Genomic DNA, 21,807 nt, shown 5'->3' with positions numbered 1-21,807 from the left:
TGCAGAAATCTGTTTCACATTCACTTGTAACAGCTGCTAGACTGAAACTTCCCATGCTCCTCAAATAAATTATTCAAAGTTTAACCTACACTCTTATTTTAAATTGCCCTGAAATTCAAGAGGATGATTTGAGAGACAACCTAATGACAAGGACTAGTAGCCCAGAAGAGCACATTTGAGCAGCGCTCTGACATTCACAGAAGACTAAACTGCCACACGTCATAACTGGTAATTGTCAGGATATGTCAGAAGCTCCACAAACTTCATGACGACCAAATGCATTAAACTCTCTGCTTCCCATAACAGCTCTGACTCACAACAGGAGTGGGAATAGCTTGGTCCATGTACATTTAAAAACAGAGGAGCAGAATTTAGAGATTAAGTATTTCCAGGCAATTTATGAATGAAAAAAGCATTGTTGTAATCTAGCAAAAATGCCAAGAACTTCTAGGATTATTTGGAAAAAGGAAAACAATAAAGGATTTAAGAGGACTAAACCCTACCAATTACAGTTTTTTAAGCAATTAAGAGTTTATTAGACAGAGTTCTCTGAACTAACAGGCTTGAGAACAACTGCGTATGATCAAAAATTAATCATTTTATGTTCCCTAACAAAAGCCTGAACACTAATGATTATGATGGGGGGACCTGATGTGAAGGTCTATCTCTCCATCCTCTCCGGCCCCTCCTCTTCAAAATGCTTAGACATCTCCTGACTACCTCTTCTGCAGATCCTGCCAATCACCCCCATAACTCAAGAGCCCCTGCATTTATCCTCTCTCCTTTCGTCCTGTGAGCAACTAGATATACCCCCACTGTCTTTGCTTCTCCAGCTATCCTTGATGGAGATACAGAAAAACACAGAAAAATAACTAACATTCACACTAGACTGGCATGCAGCAGGTCAACATGACAACGTTTCACAAGGATGCAGGAATCAGCTTCAATCTCTGCTTTTACTTTAGCAAAATAAAGCAGCCTTTAATGCTACAGTTGAAAAGTAATTCTGAAAGCATAACATGGTAATATTCCCATGTACATGGAGATCCCAACAACAGCCCTAAGGTGAATGTGGCCAAACATATTTCTTGATTATGTTCACTTAAAAGTCTGTGGTGTTTATGTTCGGAGGTAACTTTTATACAGTCAAAGCCTGACAGGAATGAGACAAGTCCTGTATTATTACGAAAACCCATACAACTTACTCTGAGGAACAGAGCTTGGTACTTACTCTGAGGAACAGAGCTTGGTACTGTGCTTGGAAAATTGCACTTCCAGAGAGCTAATTAGTTTGGCAACAGTGCCAGACCGAAGCAGCTATTTGCTTCTGGAGCTGTAAGGCAATAGCAGGAGGACACCACCAGGAAGGTGCAATTCTCCGTCATTCAGCACAGATGTACTCCTTGTAGGCCTGAGTACCCTCTACCCTGCTAACAGGGGACATTTGTTTTTCATTTTGCCCAGAGCACAGTCATACTTCTAGTAAGAAGGATGAAGAATAAAAGCTTGACTGCTAGAAGAGAGAGATGCTCTGATAGACAGCTTACGATTCACACCGAATCTAAATAACCTTACCATTCTCAAACAACAATTCTGGTAAGATAAGCTTGCCCATCGCAGAATACTAAGTAATATACTTTGCAACTTTAACTTGTCAATTAAGGGCTCAATTTATTCTTCTGGAAAAAAAATTCTCCAGCAATACTTTTCACTTAAATGTTGGGATTTAACACCAGAAAACTAAATAGCTATTTAAAATGAGATCAGAAAGGCTACTGAAAGAATGCAATCACTCACTAGACAAAAGTCAAAAGTCAGAACCTGTTCTTCTCTTGAACATGAAAATGTGGTGACCTTGAAATTAAGGAAACTTAATTTTGAACACGGTTTTATCATTTTGCATAACCTGGTTTCTAATTCTAGATGAATGATACAGACTCAATCCATAAGGGACACTTACGTTCTCCATATACAATGTCAATTACACTGCCTCGGAGAAAAATGATAACCCAAGAAAATTTAGGAATATGATGACTTCACTTTCATCAACTCATCTTCAGTGCTTTTAGTGTCTTCTGTGATGCCCATAACAGTTAAAATTACTGCTTTAGTTTTAAATATTATTAATAGCTGCCTCCACCAAGAGCCATTTCAACCAGGTATTTAATCCTGTAATAAAGCGTGGCACTGTTCTGCAGAAGTTGAGTCTAGTTAAGCTGTCTGCCTTGGAAGACATTTTAGGGTACTTTCTACAGCTGGAATCAACAAGCCTCGTTCAGCCAGGACCAACAATCCTAGTTCTGCCCCAAACCACCAAAAGATTGAAATGCAGTTTCTCCATCAGGAACTGCTTGCACTTCAACTTTTAGCTATAACATGGAGCAACCAAAAAGCCATCTCAGAAAAACACCAGTTACACACTGCATGTTCTATTTGAGCCTCCTGCCAATCTTAAATTAATTCTGAAGATACAGTGGTATGATAGAAAATGAAAACACAAAATTAAGCAATATATATGAAGTGGCAGGAAATGTTTCAGCGCTTGACTACTTCAAGAGATTAAAGGAAACCTGAAATATTTTCTTAAACTTTAAATGATCAAAAATACATATTAAAATACAGTCCTAATTAAGGAGCTGCTGTAAGCCTGTTCTGCAGACCTGCTCAAGTTGCAAGAATATGCAATACGAAACTGAAGTTCAGTCCATTGGCAAGTACTGAAGATTTTCTCAGAACACAGAAGATTTTGGATCTTACCAAAAACAACCTGAAAAATTAAAACTTCAAATCATATTTATAGAGAACGCCGTGTCATGCATATATTTTGTTTACAAAAAAGTATAAATATTTTATTTAGCAGTTAGAATTAATTCAATAAATAATGCAGAACCCTATATAAAGAAGTATTTTTATTACATCAGTTTTCCTGTTGATCACCTCCAGTAGGAAAAGATAGAGAATGATCAAACACTAATACATGAAAGCTATTACACCTTTCCCTCTACATACAGAAACAAGTTAAAAGCTGGTAAAACAGATATAGGAAGACAGTGCCAATGTTCCAATTCTAGGTGATCACAGATTAACAAAGAAACAGAGGACAACTTCAAATCTATTTAAACAATTAAATAACTATTGCTAAGAAAATGTGGGAGCATAGGGAGGAAAAAAAAAAATCTCCTACCTTGATATCTTTAAACAAGTTAAATCTCTAGTAAAAAGTGTCTTCTTCCATTCACTGGAAGTCCTGAAAGACATTAAAAAAAAAGTAGAATTTAGTAATAGCTTCTCAGCGCACTGATGTACCCCATGCTATCTCGCTGTGTGCACAGAATAATCTCATCCCAGGAAGAAGTCACAACTTCTTCCAGAGTATTACTGTATAAGCTATCAGACAGCCCCCACTATCATCACAATTATAAAGTTAATGTTCATACTTTAAAATATCTGATAATCAGCACTAATTTCTGTCACTTAACTCTTCCCTCTCAGCACTTTTCAAATAGAAGGAGAAGGAAAGCAGATAACATTTTCCTTTGACACACATCATACTGCACACTATTTAAAAGGTAATAAGTTACTTTCAAATATCTTCCTTCAACCTAGCAAGCTTTCCTGCTAAAATCCTGCAACCTCCCTTCAGTGTTTTTTTTAAACCCAATCCTTACATAAACAAAACTCCCATGAAGGGATTTAACACTGATTCAGGAGTTCAGTACTTGGCCCTCTGGCTCCATCATCACATACTTGTAACATGCTCATCAACAAAGAGCCAGCAGAAATGTATCTTGCTATTTACTGAAAAAGACTGGAGCACCTCTTTTAGTACTAGCATGTGTGTTTATTTGTGCTGACAATATTGTGTTACAGGCTTTTCCAATCTATTCTTTTAGAAATCTCATTTGAGAAACAGCAAGTAAAAGGAAATACAGCCACATCTCATTTGTCATCAAACAAACAAACAAAAAAATCTAAGTAAACTGAGATCACCTTAAATTTGCAAGTTTAAAGCAAAGTAGAATAATGTCCAACCACTTCAGTAGGGGGTTTTTATTCTACTGCAAGAGAGTACTGAAAAGTAATTGACAGTTTAACTTGTAATTCACACTGCCCTCCAGAATCTTCACAGAAACCTGTCAGATGGTCTTATATGAATAATTTTGTATACAAAACTAAGACATTCCATAAATTCCTGAAGCAATCCTACCTTATTTCTCAGGGTTGCCAATTAGCTCCCTGCTTCCAGTTTTTCACTTCTGTAGATATGTAACTAAAAAGCTAGCAACCAGTGCATGATGCTCACCGGGATAGTGGCTGTTTCAATCAGTCAAGCAAGGAAAACCTTCGCAGGCAGATCTGACCCCCCAGCCCGGGGTGTGATTCCTGTCAGAGCAGGGCGGGAGGCTCAGTGCAGCCACATCCCCCTGGCCCCCTGGCCGCTGCCTCCGGCTCAGGCGCAGCCGGTACCGGGACTCAGCACCACGCGCTGCCTCGCACCGCGCTGCAAGACCTCGACCCTTCTCCCAACTCCCTTGCTGGGTTCTGCAGAGTTCTGCTCGCACTCCAAACCATCCAACTGCCTGAGCATGTGCATTCTGGAGAAACTACGTTGTTAGAAAGACCCGGCTAAAAATTTCTGAATGAGTGTCCAACCACATACAGCAAAAGACCAGTTATGGAACTCATGTTAACTGAGCCTGTATGGAGGCCAAACCCAAGCACGTTCAGATCAAGGAAGAATTTTATTAGGCATCACTTCACAAAACCCCCTATATTCCTTAGATCCTACAGAAACATAAGAAGGAAGGATCTTAAAACATTTACTTGGCATTCTCCACAGTTCTTTTAACTGGTCAAAAACTAGGTACTTGCAAACACCTCCCGCATATGAAGGAATTTTTTTTCTCTTTCAAAAGCAGCAACGTTACAATTTTTGGAAAAATGAAAACATGCACCAAGGTCTGGAATAACTAAAAATAACTGCTCATAAATGTTTCAGTTTGCTGCCATCTATCTTCTTAATAGATCTCTCTTAATACGATACCCTGTAAAACAAAGAGTAGAATATGGCTTATGCGGTATAAGCTGTAGATGAGTGCTGACTACCCATAATTTGCTCAATAACTTTCCATCTGTATTCAGAGAGCATATTTGATGAACACGCTCTGCACTGAGCTTTTAAATAGCAGAGCTTTCATCTGCTCATATTATTACATTAGAAATCTTTATGTGAATGCAGCAGATATTAGTGGGTTGTCAATAAAAACTGAATGTCATTAAAGTGCTTTTATTCTTTAAATGCCTTTAACTCTCTAATTATATTTGTAAAATCCTCTATTTAACTATATGAAAGTTATAAATTCTGACATGTTGTATCACAACAAATATATTATATTTAGAGATTAATATACAAACAGTTGGGGGGGGGAATCAATTTTAGATTATTCCCTCTTGATTAAACACATAAATCATAACTATGGTATGTTTCGATCAGAAGCAACAAATAGTCAGGATTTCTCTAGATACTCTGAGTCTGGGGTTTTAAAACTTCTGTCCTGTGGTATGGCTGCAAGTAATAATATATCTATTTAAATTAAATATATCAATATAGCTTTTCCAAGCCAGTTCTCTTGAACTTAGCAGAGAGAAGGTAATAGTCCTACTTCTTAACTCTTACTCATCTCCAAACCCAGTACTAATAGTTGACTATTGTTTGCTCTATTTGTTTACTCGCCACAAGCACAAGGTGGGGAATCGGCAGCACAGACACGTAACAACTGTCCAGCACTGTCCTACCAGCTGCAAAAAGTGGTTCAGTGTTCATATTCATTCTGCCTTTGGCCATCAATGAAGAAGCCAATTGCTGTCAAATGAGAATTTTGCCCATAAAAATCACCTAGGAATAGCCAGCTACTAACTTCCAATTGCCATCCAAGTTTGAAATTTAAACCATGAGCTATCAATAGGAATTTTCCTAAATTCCACAATGACAAAACCAAAAATCTAAGGAATGCTTATTGTCAGCAGAATCGCGTAACTTATGTCAGGAACATCACAAACAGAAACAAGAAACACGGAGAATCTCACAAGGCCCTGTGATACAAAACGGCATGAAAAAACACTTCCCCCAGCCGCATTCGCTGACATTGCACCCAACTGCTGATCTGATGTCTTTGCTTTCGAACAATCATCAGCCCAGAGCAATATCAATTCAAATGCACATTTCCTATAGTACATTTACTGTTCCAGTATATCCACCACTTCACTCAACTTCATCTAGTGTGAGAGAAATTGTGCCCTTTTAACAGTTTTTGGTACTTCTCTGCATATGGGACCTTTTCACAGATTCAGACAATTTCTGGATGAACAGATCGTGGACAATGCTGCTCAGATGGTGGTGAATGAAGGGATATTGCATAATCTCCAAAAGAAGAAAACAAATAAATGCTATTAAAAAGTACCAGTTAGTAATAACATCACAAAGCTAAGTAAACAAAATGTTAAAAAAAAAATACAAGAAATAAGGTTTAGCACACTCAGTAGATGGGGTAGTTAAATAATTCAGACACAAAGCAGTCAATCTGCAGGCTTGCAGTCCCAAATAATTTTTTGGTTATACCTGAGTAGTTAATAAATGTACTGAATACTTCTGCAGAATGCGTTAAAAAACAACCGAAGCGTAAACCAGCGAAAAGACACACATTCACCACACCTCTAACATCCTTCACATCTAGCTTCAAACGATTTCTTAAAAAGAGATTTTCTTATCTTCTGTTAAACACCTAAGTATATGGTCACAACTTAAGCTCAGTTTCTAAATTTGTACACCCCAGTGCATGAGTGCACCATAAAAGGCACAAAATAAAAGCTGGCTAAATTGACTGCCCTACAGAAGAGCTCCTCTTTAAGGTAAGAAGAACCATTTATGAAAAAAATCACAATACTGTCAACACTTTAGCTGACAGAATTAAGCACCCTTCCATTGTTCTAAACCAGATGACAAGTACCTACAAAAGGAACAAATACTTTCAGGTACAGCAATGCACATTCCAGCTGCAATGTTTTCCTGTTAAACTAAAATCCACTACAGAAAGATGACTCAAAGGTTTAAGAAACAGAACAGAAAATCTGCCTTCCATTGGAACTTGATTACAGCTGTACAGAAGTATAGTATGAACGATACTAGGAGGCTTGATTTCACAGCAACAAGTCTGAGAAGTCTGTTGAGATATCTTGAGAGTAATACCTCCCATCCTATATTTGAAAATATTTACCATCAGTATTGAGCAAACTTCCAATTAACAGGATGAAATATAAGACTAGTTTTCCATTCATCCTAGAGCAAACAAAGCAATCTTTTTCCCCATAATCTAAGCAAGCAGACATTGCATTTGAGCAGGTAAAAACTCACAGCAATTTTGCAAAGCTAATTGAATTTGAAGCCTCTAAACCAAACGTAGCATAGGTCACATGTACCCTGATCTCAACAGCTTAATTATATTTTCCCAGAGAAATTAACAACCTACTCATACTTTTATCAACAGAACATTAATACACAGACATTAAACACAATGACCATCTGTCTTTGAAAACCATACACTACATCAACGATCAGAACATGTTGCTCAACCAGTCCTGCTGGAAAGAAAAATCTCTGAAATGGTCTCATGAATAGGGATTTCCATCTTTAAATGAGGTTATTTTTCTAGTTTTGGCTGTCAGTTGCACCAGCTGGTATTCATCTGATAAACTGAGTAAGCTTGGATGGTTTTCTAAAATCAAATAAAAATCACAGTTTAAATTCCTTGCACATACATACATACATGTTGGAAACAAAATACATACTGACAAAAACACAGTTTTGATTCCAGTTCTAACTCACTTTAATTAATGTTTAAGCAAAATGTGTGTTTTAATGATGGCTATCATCTAACAAATCAAATATCAGGAAAATTACAATATTCTTTAAATAATAGTGATGCAAATATGGCTGGCCTAACTTTATTAGGGACTAATCTGGAAAACAAGTCTCATGTTTCCATCTTGACAAAGAGTTTGTCTTCTCAACTTCTCATTTTCTGCTTAAAAGTAAGATCTGAATCATATGTTACCATACATAATTACTGTACTTACAGAGTTCATTACATAGGAACATATACCATTGATAAATCAAGAATTCCACAAATAAAACCATACAACATAACACTTCAGTCCATAATTAGATACATCTTGGCCGATTTTCAACAGTATTAAGCAAGCATCCACTCTACCATATTCTAAGTTGGCAACAGTTTCTTCATGATCATCACTCTAAATAGCTATGGGAAAGCATCCAGATATCAGTGGAATAATAATAAAAAAAAAAAAGAAAAAACCCACAAAAAAAAAAAAGGCAAAAAAGCCACCACCAAAACAGAAAATTGTCCATGCTTTAAATTAAGATTTTTCAGCCCACCCATGTGCTTTAAAAAGAAAAAACAAACAAACAAACCAACCAACCCACAACACAACAGCACCCACCCGAACCACCCCACCCCACAAAAAATACTCTGTTAAATACAGATGACACTTACATTCTACAACTCAGACTCCTGGTTTTGTATTAATATTATAATGAGTTTCCATTTTATTTCCTGCTTAACAAACAAGTAGTTCCAAGCTATTAATGGAGTATCCCATTTTTCAGCATCTTAATAAAGTTTATCAAAATTTACAAACTTATCTACTAGCACAGTGATTTACAGGGTAAGAGCTATCATATTTTTCTTGTTGCAATGACTAATGCTACAAAGCCCTCACCTGTCTAATGCCTTCAGACTTTAATTACCATAGCATGTTTAATAACATTAAATACAACCTGTTTGTTACCCTCTCTGCTCCATCTACAGATTGGTCATTATTTATTAACTAGATGTTTTGGGTACTGCACTCATAATACACATGCCAACAAGACCATAAAATGATGGGTTATGTTAAGTATGCACCAAGAAAAATACTCTCCTTCCAGAGAAATTCAAGGTTAGAAGACTTATTGTAATTATCTGACATTTTAATAGATGTCAACAAAGAACTAGGAGACTTAATGGCCCACAGGTATCATGACACTGAAAAGACATCTAACACAGGAGTCATTCTGACCATCCCAAACCTACTGCAATCTTTCCAATGGTGTTGAAAGTTTTGCCAGGGATTTCAGGAAGAACCAAACAAAAATTCTGACAACACTGCTCAAATGCACGCAATCTAGCAAATTTAAGGATCGAATTACTAAAGTGCCAAGAGTGTTATTTACAGCATAGCTTTATCCCAAGGACCATGTTGACATTCCAGTGTACATACACCACCATCACTGCTAATGCTGCTTCAGACACTACTGGTAAGAAAGCAGGCTGAGAAGCAGCTGATACCAGCCAGTGCCTTTTGGAGGTGGCTGCCAGAACAGACTTCTAGAGATTCCCTGCTCCTCCTGCTTTCTTTTTGTTTAAATTCCTGGTAGAACAGTACTCAGTTTTCACAAGTTTGCCACGTTTGACTTTTCTCTGTGGTGTGAACGGGACACTTCCACAGGACCTCCTCTGGTAGGGCAACTTCTGTTGCTCCTTACTTAAGGCAGCATCTAAGAGCTGCTACTGAGCTGCTTTATCTCAGAAGACTCCTGGATATTGAGGACATAAAATAACCTCTCCAAACTTCCTCACCCAGCTCCTACAGAACAAACGAATTTCAAAGCCAGTCAAAATCTTTTTTCTGCTCCTTCAGAAGCATACGACCAGAATTTAAGTACTCAGAAACACAACTGTTCTTCCCAGTCTGTTTTCCCTTTCATAAATACACCCATGGGGTAATAGTGTGGAAAAATGTGAAGATGAAAACAATTACCAGGAATGAGAAGCAAGTGCAGATGGAGGAAGAAACTGGAAAAATAGAACAGGGGAGAAAAAGAATAGAATCTCTAAAAGAGAGACAGGGTAAAAATGTCACAGAATATTAGAAATACTGAAAAAAAACAGGCAAGTGGTAAAAGTGAAAATGAAGGACAGGATAGAAGAAAAAAAAAACAAGTAACAATGACCAAAAAAAGTTTCTGGAATCTAGGACAAAAACTTGCAAGAAAAAGAAGGGAAGTCACTACACAAACGTGCATTTGCACGCGCCAGTGACTGCGTGTGACACTAAGACTGCCTTCTCCTGCATCACACCCAGCAGGCTCGGCTGACCTCATCAGAGCCCTGTAATTCAGTACACAAGGCTACAGAGAGAAGGAACAGGACGATGCTGTCACCGTAACGCTAAGAAAATGTCTGTAACCTCATGTGCTGTAAGTGACATGAAACATGACAGAAAACACAGATAACATGGGTGGGGGGAAATCTGGTAATAAAAAAACTGAATGAGACATTTGGGGTTTTGTTTTTTTAAAAAATATTACAAGCAAGTAGCTTGAATATTTTATTTTAATTCATTTGGCTTTATATTGCCAGGCGACAGAATTACCTAGAGTCAAATGAAACAAAAGTAATATCCTACTGACAGTCTTAGTGAAAAGTATGTGTCCCTATAAAAAGTCAATTACTCAAACATATTGTATAGTTACACTTCTTTTTGAAACATTTCTTGTACTTGGTATAATCAATAATACTAAGGTTTAATATACACAAACAATCTGGGCTTTGGATTCAAACAAAAGAGGAAAGATGGAAAGAAAGAAAAAACTTGCCTTACAAATTACAAAGGATTTTTCATGTGTGAAACCATACCTACATTAAAAAGAACAGGTTTTGTGTTCTTTACTTATCTGCTAAGACTACAGACTATATTTTAGATTCTGAGTGAAGTACAGCATTGAAAAGGGGATTTAAGTGATAGTTTGTTTCACTTGGATTTCGTTTTTTTTCATAGCTGGCTAACTATATTCCAGGCAGGAAGACTGTGAGTTAGCAAAGTGACATTCCACTTTACGTCACCCCTTCAAACCTTCCAACAAGGGAACGTGTAAGTACTTGAAGGAAAGGGCATATTTATACACTTTTTTTCTCTTTTATGAAGTAAAAAAGTGATACTTAAAATAGGCCTGACCACTTAAGACAATGTTTTTAAACTACATGCAGTTATAAATGAAGTCATTGTATGAGCACACTTGAAATTACAGCACGCAGCATGCTTCAAAAGCATTCAATGTTGTACATACGAGCTCCACTTCATACTGTTCTTGTTAGCTAACAACTCAGAGGCTTCTGATTTTATCCTGCAACAGGCAGTGAAAATATAGATATGAAGACTTACAGTTCTGGTATGAAAAACTGCAGCTCCTTAGCCTTGTGCAAGTGAGAGCTGAAAGCTCAGTGAGATTTTTTGGTTTTTTAACTGAAGAAACCAGCTAACCTAAATTAAACTGTTACAGGTCCATAAAGAACTCAAGCCATGAGGAACTAACAGTAGCAGGCAGAAAATGGTCATAGTGAGAGTATCAAAGGGATCCGGGCACTTCCCAAACCCTGGACTTAGTTACTTTCAGTGGGACTCCTGACATCTGCATTACTGCTGCTTTAACTGTCAGCTGAGAATACTGAATATCCTCCTAACTTATCCCAATTGCAAAATAAAACATGTTAGCTCGCAGGAGCCATTGCCTTTGGTTCAGGTGTACTTAAGTCACTTCAGAAGACTGGCACAGGAGCATTAGAAAAACCTGACCTGAAATCTGGTTTGCTCTGCTCAAAGTGTATCGTATGTCCCTTCTACCTTCTCTTCTGCTTGGTCCATTCATTCTGTCTCACAGAGAGCCAAGGGAAGATGAGTGGCGGTGATGCTATGGTTCGGCTGCTTTTCTGAGTCTCTCTAGTACTCTTCCATTTTGGGAAGGGAAATGCTGTCTGTGACTCATGGATAGATTCAAGAGTATCAAAAAGTGTGTATCAAAGTGTAAAGATAATGCAACAGAGCCGAATACAGCAGTATTGGTTTAGTTTTATTTTTAGACAAGGTGTTCATCCCATCCCCCATTTAGCTTTAGCAAAACTTCTGCATTGAAGGTTGAGATTTCCTCAAAGTTGCGTAATTATTAAAAAACAAAAAAAAAAAAAGATTTTTTAACTACTATCTATAGTCTGTCATATGGAGGAAACCTAAATGCCCTCTGGAGACAGAGAGACAGGATGTATGTTTTTCCCTATGTCAGGAATGTGAATGAATGCAATTGCCATGTATAATCTAGAACAATTTATGTCGTCATTCATTAAGGCAAATGAAAACCTTTGCCATTAAAGAGAAAAGTGTGCACAACCAAGGAAAACAGGAAGAAACAGCAAAAATAACTGGTCTGCTTTCCTTCTGAAGCCTATCAGTATCTGAATGCTTCTTAAAGAACTGAAAAGATCAGTCAAGAAATAATACATACGTACTCAAACTTGGTTTTGCTCTAAAGCCATTAGGTAGATTTGCTGGTGAGAGCAGGGAGACCTAAGCCTTACCCTCACCCACACCTCCTCCTTCCTGCTGTGGCACCATCACTACTCACAACACTACCCTGAAAGTAAGTACCTGGAAGGAGAATCAGAATAAAAATGTTATTGGGGTCCAAAGCTTCTCTTTGTAGAGACGTTTCTGTATGGCGTTATATTCCACAGCAATATTTGCATACTATATCCATATATATATACACACACACACACATACACCTCATACATATACTCCACTTCCACCCAAACTCTTACTCCACAGTTGGGAGAACTTAGGGCTTGAGGAACTCCCTCCCTCTTGGTATACATCCCCACTTCTTTTGTCTTAACCTTAAAAAGCAGTATATTCACAGCCTTACTGCATCTCAGCAAAGCCAAAGTCTCTGACTCACCTTTACTATACTCTGGAACAATGACTCTTAAGAAACAATGGTCTGAAATTTCCTCAGGCAAGTTCTGTAGGAAAACATTTCTGACATCAAGATGTGTTACAGAAAAGACAGCAATCTCTACTGTTGTATTACCATCCACACCAGGAAGCCTTTTTTCTTTAACAAAAATGAGTCTGAAAAGGACAAATAGTTTAACATTCACAGTGTAGTAGCTAGATTGGATTATCTTAAATCTAAATTGGGTATGGATATCACATTTTCCAAAGTGTATTGCTTTTAAAGGAAAATAATGCAAACAATACTGCAGAAACCACTTAAGAACATTTTTACTACAAGTCCAAAATAAGGCATATTTCCTCAACTACCACAGAAAGCTCTTACATGTTGCATAAACACATACAAGGAAAGGGAAGGAGGAAGAACAACTCTGTTGCTGGCTTTTGGAACCCAGCTATTAAAGCAACATTCATAATCCTGATTGCCCAGTTATGTGATATGTTCACTTAACACATTAGCCTTTAAAGATCACAAGACCCATGAACAAATCCCTGATTAACACACGAATGAAGCAACTCACTGGCTCAGTAACACCTCCCCGGAATGTAGCCGTGTCAACAAAACAGACATGTATACTTAACAATCCAAGAAAACTGGAAGGACTATACTTTCAGCGGTGACTTAAAGGGCATATTGCAAATGAGGATTTAAGGGTGTCTGCAGAAATGTTCCAAGAGATGGACATAGTATTTGCCTACATTTCACTTGCAATTTGCAGTTAACTTACTCTTTTCCAAGTATTTGTCCCTAAAAGGTATCTCCTTCCCCTACTAGATAGTTCCTATCTACTCAAGCACTCCTCTTCTGCAGAAGTCCTTCCATATCTTTGATCATCCTTGTTGCTCTGCTCCAAGTCATCTGCAGCTCTAAAATATGCTCCAGAAAACCAGTAGACCAAATCTAACAGTCTTTAAGACATGGCCATTCCACAAATCCCTAAGATGGCTCTACAATGCTTTGCTTTATTCACTATTCCTTTCCTATTAATCCCTAACGTTTCACATTAAGATTTTTTTTGTTTAGCTTTTAAAACTCCCAGGCACAGAGCTGATCTTTTCATGGCTCTACTAGTCATAAGGCCAAGGTTTCTCTACCGAGCAGTAAGAGTCAGTGTAGAACTATAATTTTCTATGATAACTTCTGTTTGTCTTTCCTGCATATGCAACACTTGCATTTATCTACATTGCATTTCATTCACTGTTATTAAAAAGTAATTAAAGACTTAAGGCCCTTCAGTCAACCCTTGCTTTTATTGCACTAAGTTTGTATCACTGGCAACACTGATTACCTCCAGCCTACTTTGTGTCTGAGTCCATTAATTAGCACAGATCCTCACTAAAAGGCTTAATGCAGAATTCTACAGGTGACAGCCGGCCATTTACTTCTACCCTCACATTTAATCTTAACTCATTATTCTCCCTGACAGGACTCTCTCTCATGCTGCACCTGATCAGTTTTCTAAAACGTCTTTGGTGAAAAACTTTGGACAACACTTCTGAAAACCCAAGTGGATTATATCAACTGGATCCTCTCCTCCATGGTTTGCTGGCCCCTTCAGCAGAACTTCACCCAGTCCCTAAGGCAGGAATTCCCTCTACAGAAGCCATGGCAACTCTTTCTGTATTTATCCAGCTGTCATCTAAGTAGCACAAAGTGTGACTTCATGTAGCACAAAGTAATACACAAACGCGAAAGTAGTACAATGCAATCTCCAGCTTTTCACATCAACAAGCCAGATGAACAGCTTCCCCAGAAGAAACTAATAAATCCGAAAGACTTTCTTTAAGGCTTTTAACACCTGACTATGAAGAGCCCAAAAATTTGTTATCCATCCAACATCCTTTCCAAATAATCCACTGTCCTAACAGCTACTCACAATGACTGCTCTTACAGAATTCAACCAAAGCAATGGAAGCATCACAATTTAGCTAATTAAAACTGGGATTTCAGCACCTGTTATCATTACAATAATGTCAGGTTTCATTTTAAAAATAAATAAATAATTTTAAATTAAATAAAATTTAAATTAACTTTAATAAATAAATAAAGAATTTTAAAATCTTAACTCCATCAGGATACATTCAGCTATTCACATTGAGCTCCTTCACTTATTCTCATCAACATTATTATTTCAACCTTGGCCAATGCATTCTATTATCTCCTTCAGACCTAAAACAAGCAAGCTACTTCTCACTTACACAGTGTGTAGCTTTGGCAGTGCCTGCCATGCCTCATACACTACCTGAGGTGGGAAAAATAAAAAGGAAGCCTCAAGGGACAATGTACTGCTCTTACCACTGCCAGTGCTACATGGAAATCAAATTGTAGAATGGTTTGGGTTGGAAGGGACCTCAAAGACCATCAAGTTCCAACCCCCTGCCCCGGGCAGGGCCCCCTTCCCCCAGCCCAGGGGGCTCCCAGCCCCGTCCAACCTGGCCTGGAACCCTTCCAGGGAGGGGGCACCCACAGCTGCTCTGGGCACCCTGGGCCAGCGCCTCACCCCCCACACAGGGAACAATTTCTGCCTTAGAGCTCACCTAAATCTGCCCTCTTTCAGTTTAAAACCATTACCCCTCATCCTGTCCCTGCACCCCCTGATCCAGAGTCCCTCCCCACCTTCCCTGTCCCCCCTTTAAGCCCTGGGAGGCCGCTCGAAGGTCTCCCCGGAGCCTTCTCTTCTCCAGGCTGAACCCCCCCAACTCTCTCAGCCCGGCCCCCCAGGGGAGCTGCTCCAGCCCCCCCAGCATCTCCGTGGCCTCCTCTGGCCCCGCTCGAGCAGCTCCATGTCCTTCTGCTGTTGGGGGCCCCCGAGCTGGCGCCAGCACTGCAGGGGGGTCTCCCCAGAGCAGAGCAGAGGGGGAGAATCCCCTCCCTGGCCCTGCTGCCCCCCCTGCTCTGGCTGCAGCCCAGGGCACGGGTGGGTTCTGGGCTGCGAGCGCACGGGGCTGCCTCACGGGCAGTTTTCCCCCCACCAGCCCCTCTCCTCGGGGCTGCTCTCCAGCCACCCCTCGCCCAGCCTGGATCTGTGCTTGGAAGAAGGTTCTCACGTCACAGATGGGTGTGCAAGGGATTTTATTTTGTCAAAGAAAAACCAACACAAATGGAAAATTTTTCTACATCAAGTAAGCATGTCATTGAAAGTCCCACAAAATAATTAAAAAGGTATAAAAGTATCTCTTGTGAAAGTTTCTTGCTTTGAATTATTTATAAAATCAAGTCATTTTAGCTTAGCCAAACCACTGAGCCACTACAACATAACTTCATAATAACTGATACATATCTCAAAAATTCCTTTAAGGTGAAACCATTAAAATAATAAGGGAAAACACAGGAAAACTGACAACTAAGAAATAATTTCTCTCCTATATAAAGTCCAGGCAGTTAAGATTATCATAAATAAAGCTTGTAAAAAGAAAAATCTTCCTTCTCTCAGTTAGGTTATTCTGCAGAGCTGATAGCACTGTGTTTGCGTTTGGTTTTCCGGGTATAGTCAATCCATTTCCTCAGCTGTTCTCGCAGCCCCTTGTAGGAGATACTCACACAGTAACAATAACAAAAAAAAAAAAAAACAGAAAAAATAAAATCTCCAATGGGTCAATACTGAACCTAAAATTACTCTTTCAGTCTCAAGATGAGGTCCCTCCTGTTAAAAGGTCACCCCGCACATGAGTGACTTTTTGTATAATTACTTTTAACACACTAATACATGTAGGCACGAACAGTAAGGTTTCACTGTGACACTTGTGTTCTGCTCAAGAAAAATACAGATCGTTTCACTTCCATTGGAATAAAGAGGCTTCCTGAGACACACTTCATATTTAAAGATGAAATTGCTGAAAAGTCAACATTTCCAAAGTCCAGGCCAAAATAAAAGATATTCCTAAATATCAGTTCAGGACAGTCAATCCTTATGCAACTATCTAGTCTCCCTGCAGTTCAGAGTGATTCCCATTGACTGGTTGGAGGGGTTTGCTTTTGTTTTAAATTCTGTAAAGAAGCTACTTTTGTGTTAAAAATAAAAACTACCACCATTCTACCATAGCTATCCTTAGCAAATAAAAATGCACAATATATATTAAGAAACACATCAGGTAACTAATTATTTTTAAAAGTAGAATTATTCTAAAAATTATAATTAAAGTTGTAACTGGGCATTCAATCTATTTCTATGTGTAACTACTGGCTATCTGATGAAAAAAAAAGTTATTAAGAATTCAGAGATTCAGTTATTAAGAATTCCATTTTTAAATGATGGTACATACCCACACAAAAAAATAAGCTTTACTTACTTTTGGAACAACATTCCAGCATTTTGAGATTTTTCTCTGCAATTTAACTGTTTAATTGTCACGGGTAACATACTTTTAGATTAACTGTTTTTTTTAAAGAGAAAACACAAGTAATATGGGAGGACAATTTAAGTAAATTTCCTCAACAACAGCACCTGTATCTGCTTCATTGTGGTCCCTAGTCCTCTCTTTTCCTTTTTAATTGCTCTTCTTCAAGTCTCTGCTTTAATCCGCCACTACAGGTAGTAAGCAGTTCCCTTTGGAGCCCGCACCAAGACTATTCAAGCTATCCAACAGGCTAAATATTTTCAGTAAGTTTTAATCTTTTTCAGAGTATATCTAAGCCATTCTTTGGGAAGCCCATAGCAAGGACAGTGCAGTATTTACCAGGACAAGCATGAAAACATGGCCACACCAAAATAAAACTGGTGCAAAGATACATAATGATGTCAAACACCACCATTCTGATTTCCTACATCCTAGAAATCAGCCCTTTTAAATGACAGTGAAATACCATAAAGAGTAGTATTTCAGATATAAAATTATAGTGGTTTCTGTAACTTCCAATTCTGATCAGATCTTCCCTTTCTCAGGCTGAAGATTAATAGAAATGTGAATGAGGTACTTCCCAAGAATTGTGGTACGTGAAATTGGGGAAGTTTCCATAAAACTTAATCTGGCTCAAATACAACAGCACAGTACCATTCTACCCATTTAGATAACCCTCCCTCCAAAACCATCCCCACAGACATTATCTACGTAAGAAAAACAACATTTTAAATGGCCTTAAAAGGCTCTAATGGAATGCATTGTGAGCTTTAATAAAAAAAAAAAAAAATCTTTCACGTTGAGGATATCTTCAGATTGAACCGGCTTGCTTGTTTCAGAAATATTACTGCCAGAGAATATAACAAATTCTTTGCACTCTCTGTTTTTAAAGGTGCAATTAAATGTTGCCACTTTCTCTTTACATATAATGTGAACTGTTATCTGGCATAACTATCTCTATGAAACCATTTCCACCCAACTGCAGCTGCAGTCTGTCATCACATTAGTACATGAATCCTACCCAAATCCTAGAATACACATTTTTAATGTTGAATATCATCTTTAAGAGAGTAATACAAGACACTTGATGTTTCTGACGTGCATAAGATAAGCCTGGAAGCGGCCCAGCTTTGCGTACACTAAGATGCAGACGTTTCATTAGCAGCACAGCACAGTACCTTGGATTACTGAGCAGTTACAGGGATGGAGACAACAGAACTTTATAGAAGAGGTATTATCTCTCTGGCTAAAGACAAGTTGTTCTTTTATACAACAGCTCTGATCATAGCACCAAAACCAATAGAAAAAATGACTTAATTATTTCTGCTCGTGTCAAATTTGTGTAGACTGGGTTCACAAGCTACCACTGTAAACTATATCTAGAAGTATACTTTCCCTGCATAGTTTTGAATAATGTATCAAAATGCAAAAAAGTAATACAGATTTGGTGTTAGTTCTAGGTCATTTGACAGTAGGAAATTAGATCCGTAACTTTAAATCCTTCTAGAAAGTGTTTACTACTACAAAATTACTACTCTATGACTCTGACCCTATTGCATCAATTAATAAATAAGATCTGTCAGCAGGTTCACAAAAAATTTCCTCACAGGATGTTTCTGCTACAAACTCCACATGCTTTAAGCACTCATACTATACTTGGCAGTAAAGTTGAGCACTTAGCTTAATTTATGTAAGCAAAATTAAAATAACTACACCACTGAAGTAATTAAAACAGAAGAAGATAAGGAATGAATTTCAATACTATTAGCAATACCCCTTCCTTCTTCTCCTTAATTATATTTGTTTGTATAAAAATATTTGTGTCAGGGTACATTTTATTAGTTTACTCTGAAACATCTGTAGAAAACCCAGGCAGCAATTAGACAGATTAATGTCTAATACTGAAGAGTAATTTACTTCATTCCAGGCTGCCATCTAAGAAGTGCTATTAAGTCCTCTCTAAGCATGTCCTTGCTATATTTTTCCCAGACTACAGTGAAATATAAATTATGGCTATAAATACATACACATACAAAATTTTAAACAAAGTGAGTGAATCAATTTGCTAGAAAAAGGGAAGTCATGAAAAATTCCATATTAAAATTTGCAATCAGCCTAGTCACTGAGTCCCAAAGATCTTAACACAGATATACATAAACAATATCGCAAATTCAGAACAACTCTGAAAAAAATATAGTTATGAAGATTTACCAGCTTCTAAATACCGAGCTAATAATTACATATGTGAAAAAACATTGAAAATCCACTAAAAAATCCACTGAAAAGATGCTGCGTGGACAAAAACACAACTTACAGAATCTTTACTACCAAGATGTCTAGAGAAATAATGCTGTTTCACATTCCAGTTCAATCTCAAGTTTGTCTACCTCACAGATAAAAGAAACGCAGCTGCAGTATCAGCCAATACTCATCTGAAACAAATACACAAATCCATTCCTTACAAGTCTTTGCAATACTCGGTCCTAGCAGCATACTAACATACCTACTCCCCTTACCCACTGCCCTACATACATACTACTGATACAAATGCTTATTAAAATAATATTTTAAATATTTTTCTCACATTTTTTGAATATTAAAATAATTATTTTTTTATATTTTTAATCCAAGCTGTCACAAAAGACTAATATATATGCATTCAAGGAGAAAAAGTAGCTACACTCGTTCAACTTTGGACAACCGGCCACCCTGGTGCAATTACCTGTTCTATTCAAAAGGATGCTGGCTGCCATTTGTAGTAGCACAGGCATAAATGTGTCAAAATCCTGTTTGACTTTAAAACCACCCAACCAAGTCAGTCTTAATCCTCAAATAAGCTTTTGTTATCTGTAACCTCATCATTACAAGATTGGTAGCCTTTTTCATGCAAGCTTTTCAAAATACATTACTACTAAGTTCACCACTTTCCAGTTACCCTTCCCACCACTCCCTCTACATAGTTATTTACATGCGATTATCTATTCAGGAAGCACTTTTACAAATTCAGAAGCAACTTATTGCTGTTCTGTTTCTCAATTTCATCTTCACTAATGTAGTTCTCCAATAATTTATTTTCACATCTTCCTTCATCCTCAGAATTCATAAGACAGTTTTAAGAAACATAAAACCCGGTACTTCCAGATCTACACTTAACATCAGTAACTCACAGCAAGGGAGGAGCATCATATATATTCTTATCACTGGCATCACGCTGACCACTCAGCACACACAGATCCAGGTCATCACAACGTAGACTGTAACTCATGAGGCAAGGTTATCAAGGGACACTGGGAAGAGGTGGGGATCGCCATCCTAGAAAAAGATTTCCTTTCAGCATACTGAAAGACACGGAGCAGAAGTCAGAGCTCCCAGAAATTGGGAGGCCAACCAGACATCTGGGGAGACCGCAGCTGTTGCAGCTAACAGGATGAAGGATAATCAGCACAGATTTGCTGAGACCAAAGTTGTTTTGCAATGCGATACTGCAAATAGCAAACACACTGCTCAAGGCCTCTCAGTCCCTCACACCAGCAAAGACTGGTGCCTCTCTGGAGGAGGACTGGCTTCCCCTACACTTACTAACTGTCTCAAGGCTGGGTAGAGACACTTTTTCATGGCTGCTTTTGCCCCTTTTTTAATGATTTAGAAGCTTGCAGCAAGCTTTCCACATCAATGGAAGGCAAAAAGGGGAAGGAGTGCTTGTGTGTGAGATCATTTACTTATATCCTTCCCATTACTAATGAGAAGTATTATAAAAATTGCCTGAGCACGAAAAGGTGGGGGACTTCGTTTCATACAAAAGGTTTCATTTCAGAAGATTTCACAACATGTGAACAGAAATCAATGGTGTTTGTGAACCAGATCCTACCCAAGCCTTTGCTGAAAACCAGCACAGAGCTCATGCTACACTCGAGGGACAAGAGATCAATGTCTGGCCCTGCTACTCAAATTCAGCAATGCTGCAAAGATAAAACAACAGCAGGATGAGAAGGGGGAGGGAGGAGGAAGCGGAAGAGCACAAATAAAGGAAGGAAAACCAACCTGATGTTCCTATAATGAGTAATATGCAAAAGCTTGCCATCTGATATCTATACCAGAGGTAAACACAACCCTAGTAGAAAAACAAACAGAACACATTTGAAAAAGTATCAGGTTCTCTCTCTAGCTTTCTTACAATACTTCCAGAGCATTTCACATTTTTGCCTACAGTATTTCTAAACATTATTTAGTAAAACCCTGCTAGCAAGCTGCATACAGATAAAAGCAATTTCCTAAAGGAAAACACTGAATTCACAAAGGTATACAAATAACACAATATGAAACCTGAAGACTTCTTTCCTTCATCTAAAAAGCAACCAACTATAAATATTGAATCTTTCAATCAAAGTAGGCACATTAGACATGTAAATAAAGTGATTAAAATTTTAAGTGGTTTCTTACTTGGAAGAAGATTATAAATTGAAATTTTACGAAGTATTTATATTTTCAATAATCATTTCCTATTTGGGTTTTATAAAAAAAAAAAAATAATCAGATCAACTCCCACTAGCTCAAGCATTTCAG

The 21,807-nt window shown here is 38.0% G+C and overlaps 1 protein-coding gene across 10 annotated transcripts in view; it reads right to left on the bottom strand.

The window, feature by feature from the left end:
- TANC2 (tetratricopeptide repeat, ankyrin repeat and coiled-coil containing 2) overlaps window positions 1-21,807 on the bottom strand; it is a 281,670-nt gene that overhangs the window by 215,756 nt on the left and 44,107 nt on the right. For all 10 annotated transcript variants that reach the window (XM_032996633.2, XM_032996632.2, XM_032996634.2 and 7 more), the window contains one exon: window positions 3,185-3,247. The gene's annotated coding sequence lies outside the window, so the exon portion shown is untranslated. The remainder of the gene's footprint in view (window positions 1-3,184; window positions 3,248-21,807) is intronic.

The sequence above is a fragment of the Tyto alba genome, unplaced genomic scaffold (genome assembly GCF_018691265.1).
Source record: "Tyto alba isolate M040663 unplaced genomic scaffold, T.alba_DEE_v4.0 Super-Scaffold_12, whole genome shotgun sequence".
Lineage (NCBI taxonomy): Eukaryota > Metazoa > Chordata > Aves > Strigiformes > Tytonidae > Tyto > Tyto alba.
Note: the sequence above shows the minus strand (reverse complement) of the source record. Positions and strands in the feature narration are given on the sequence as shown.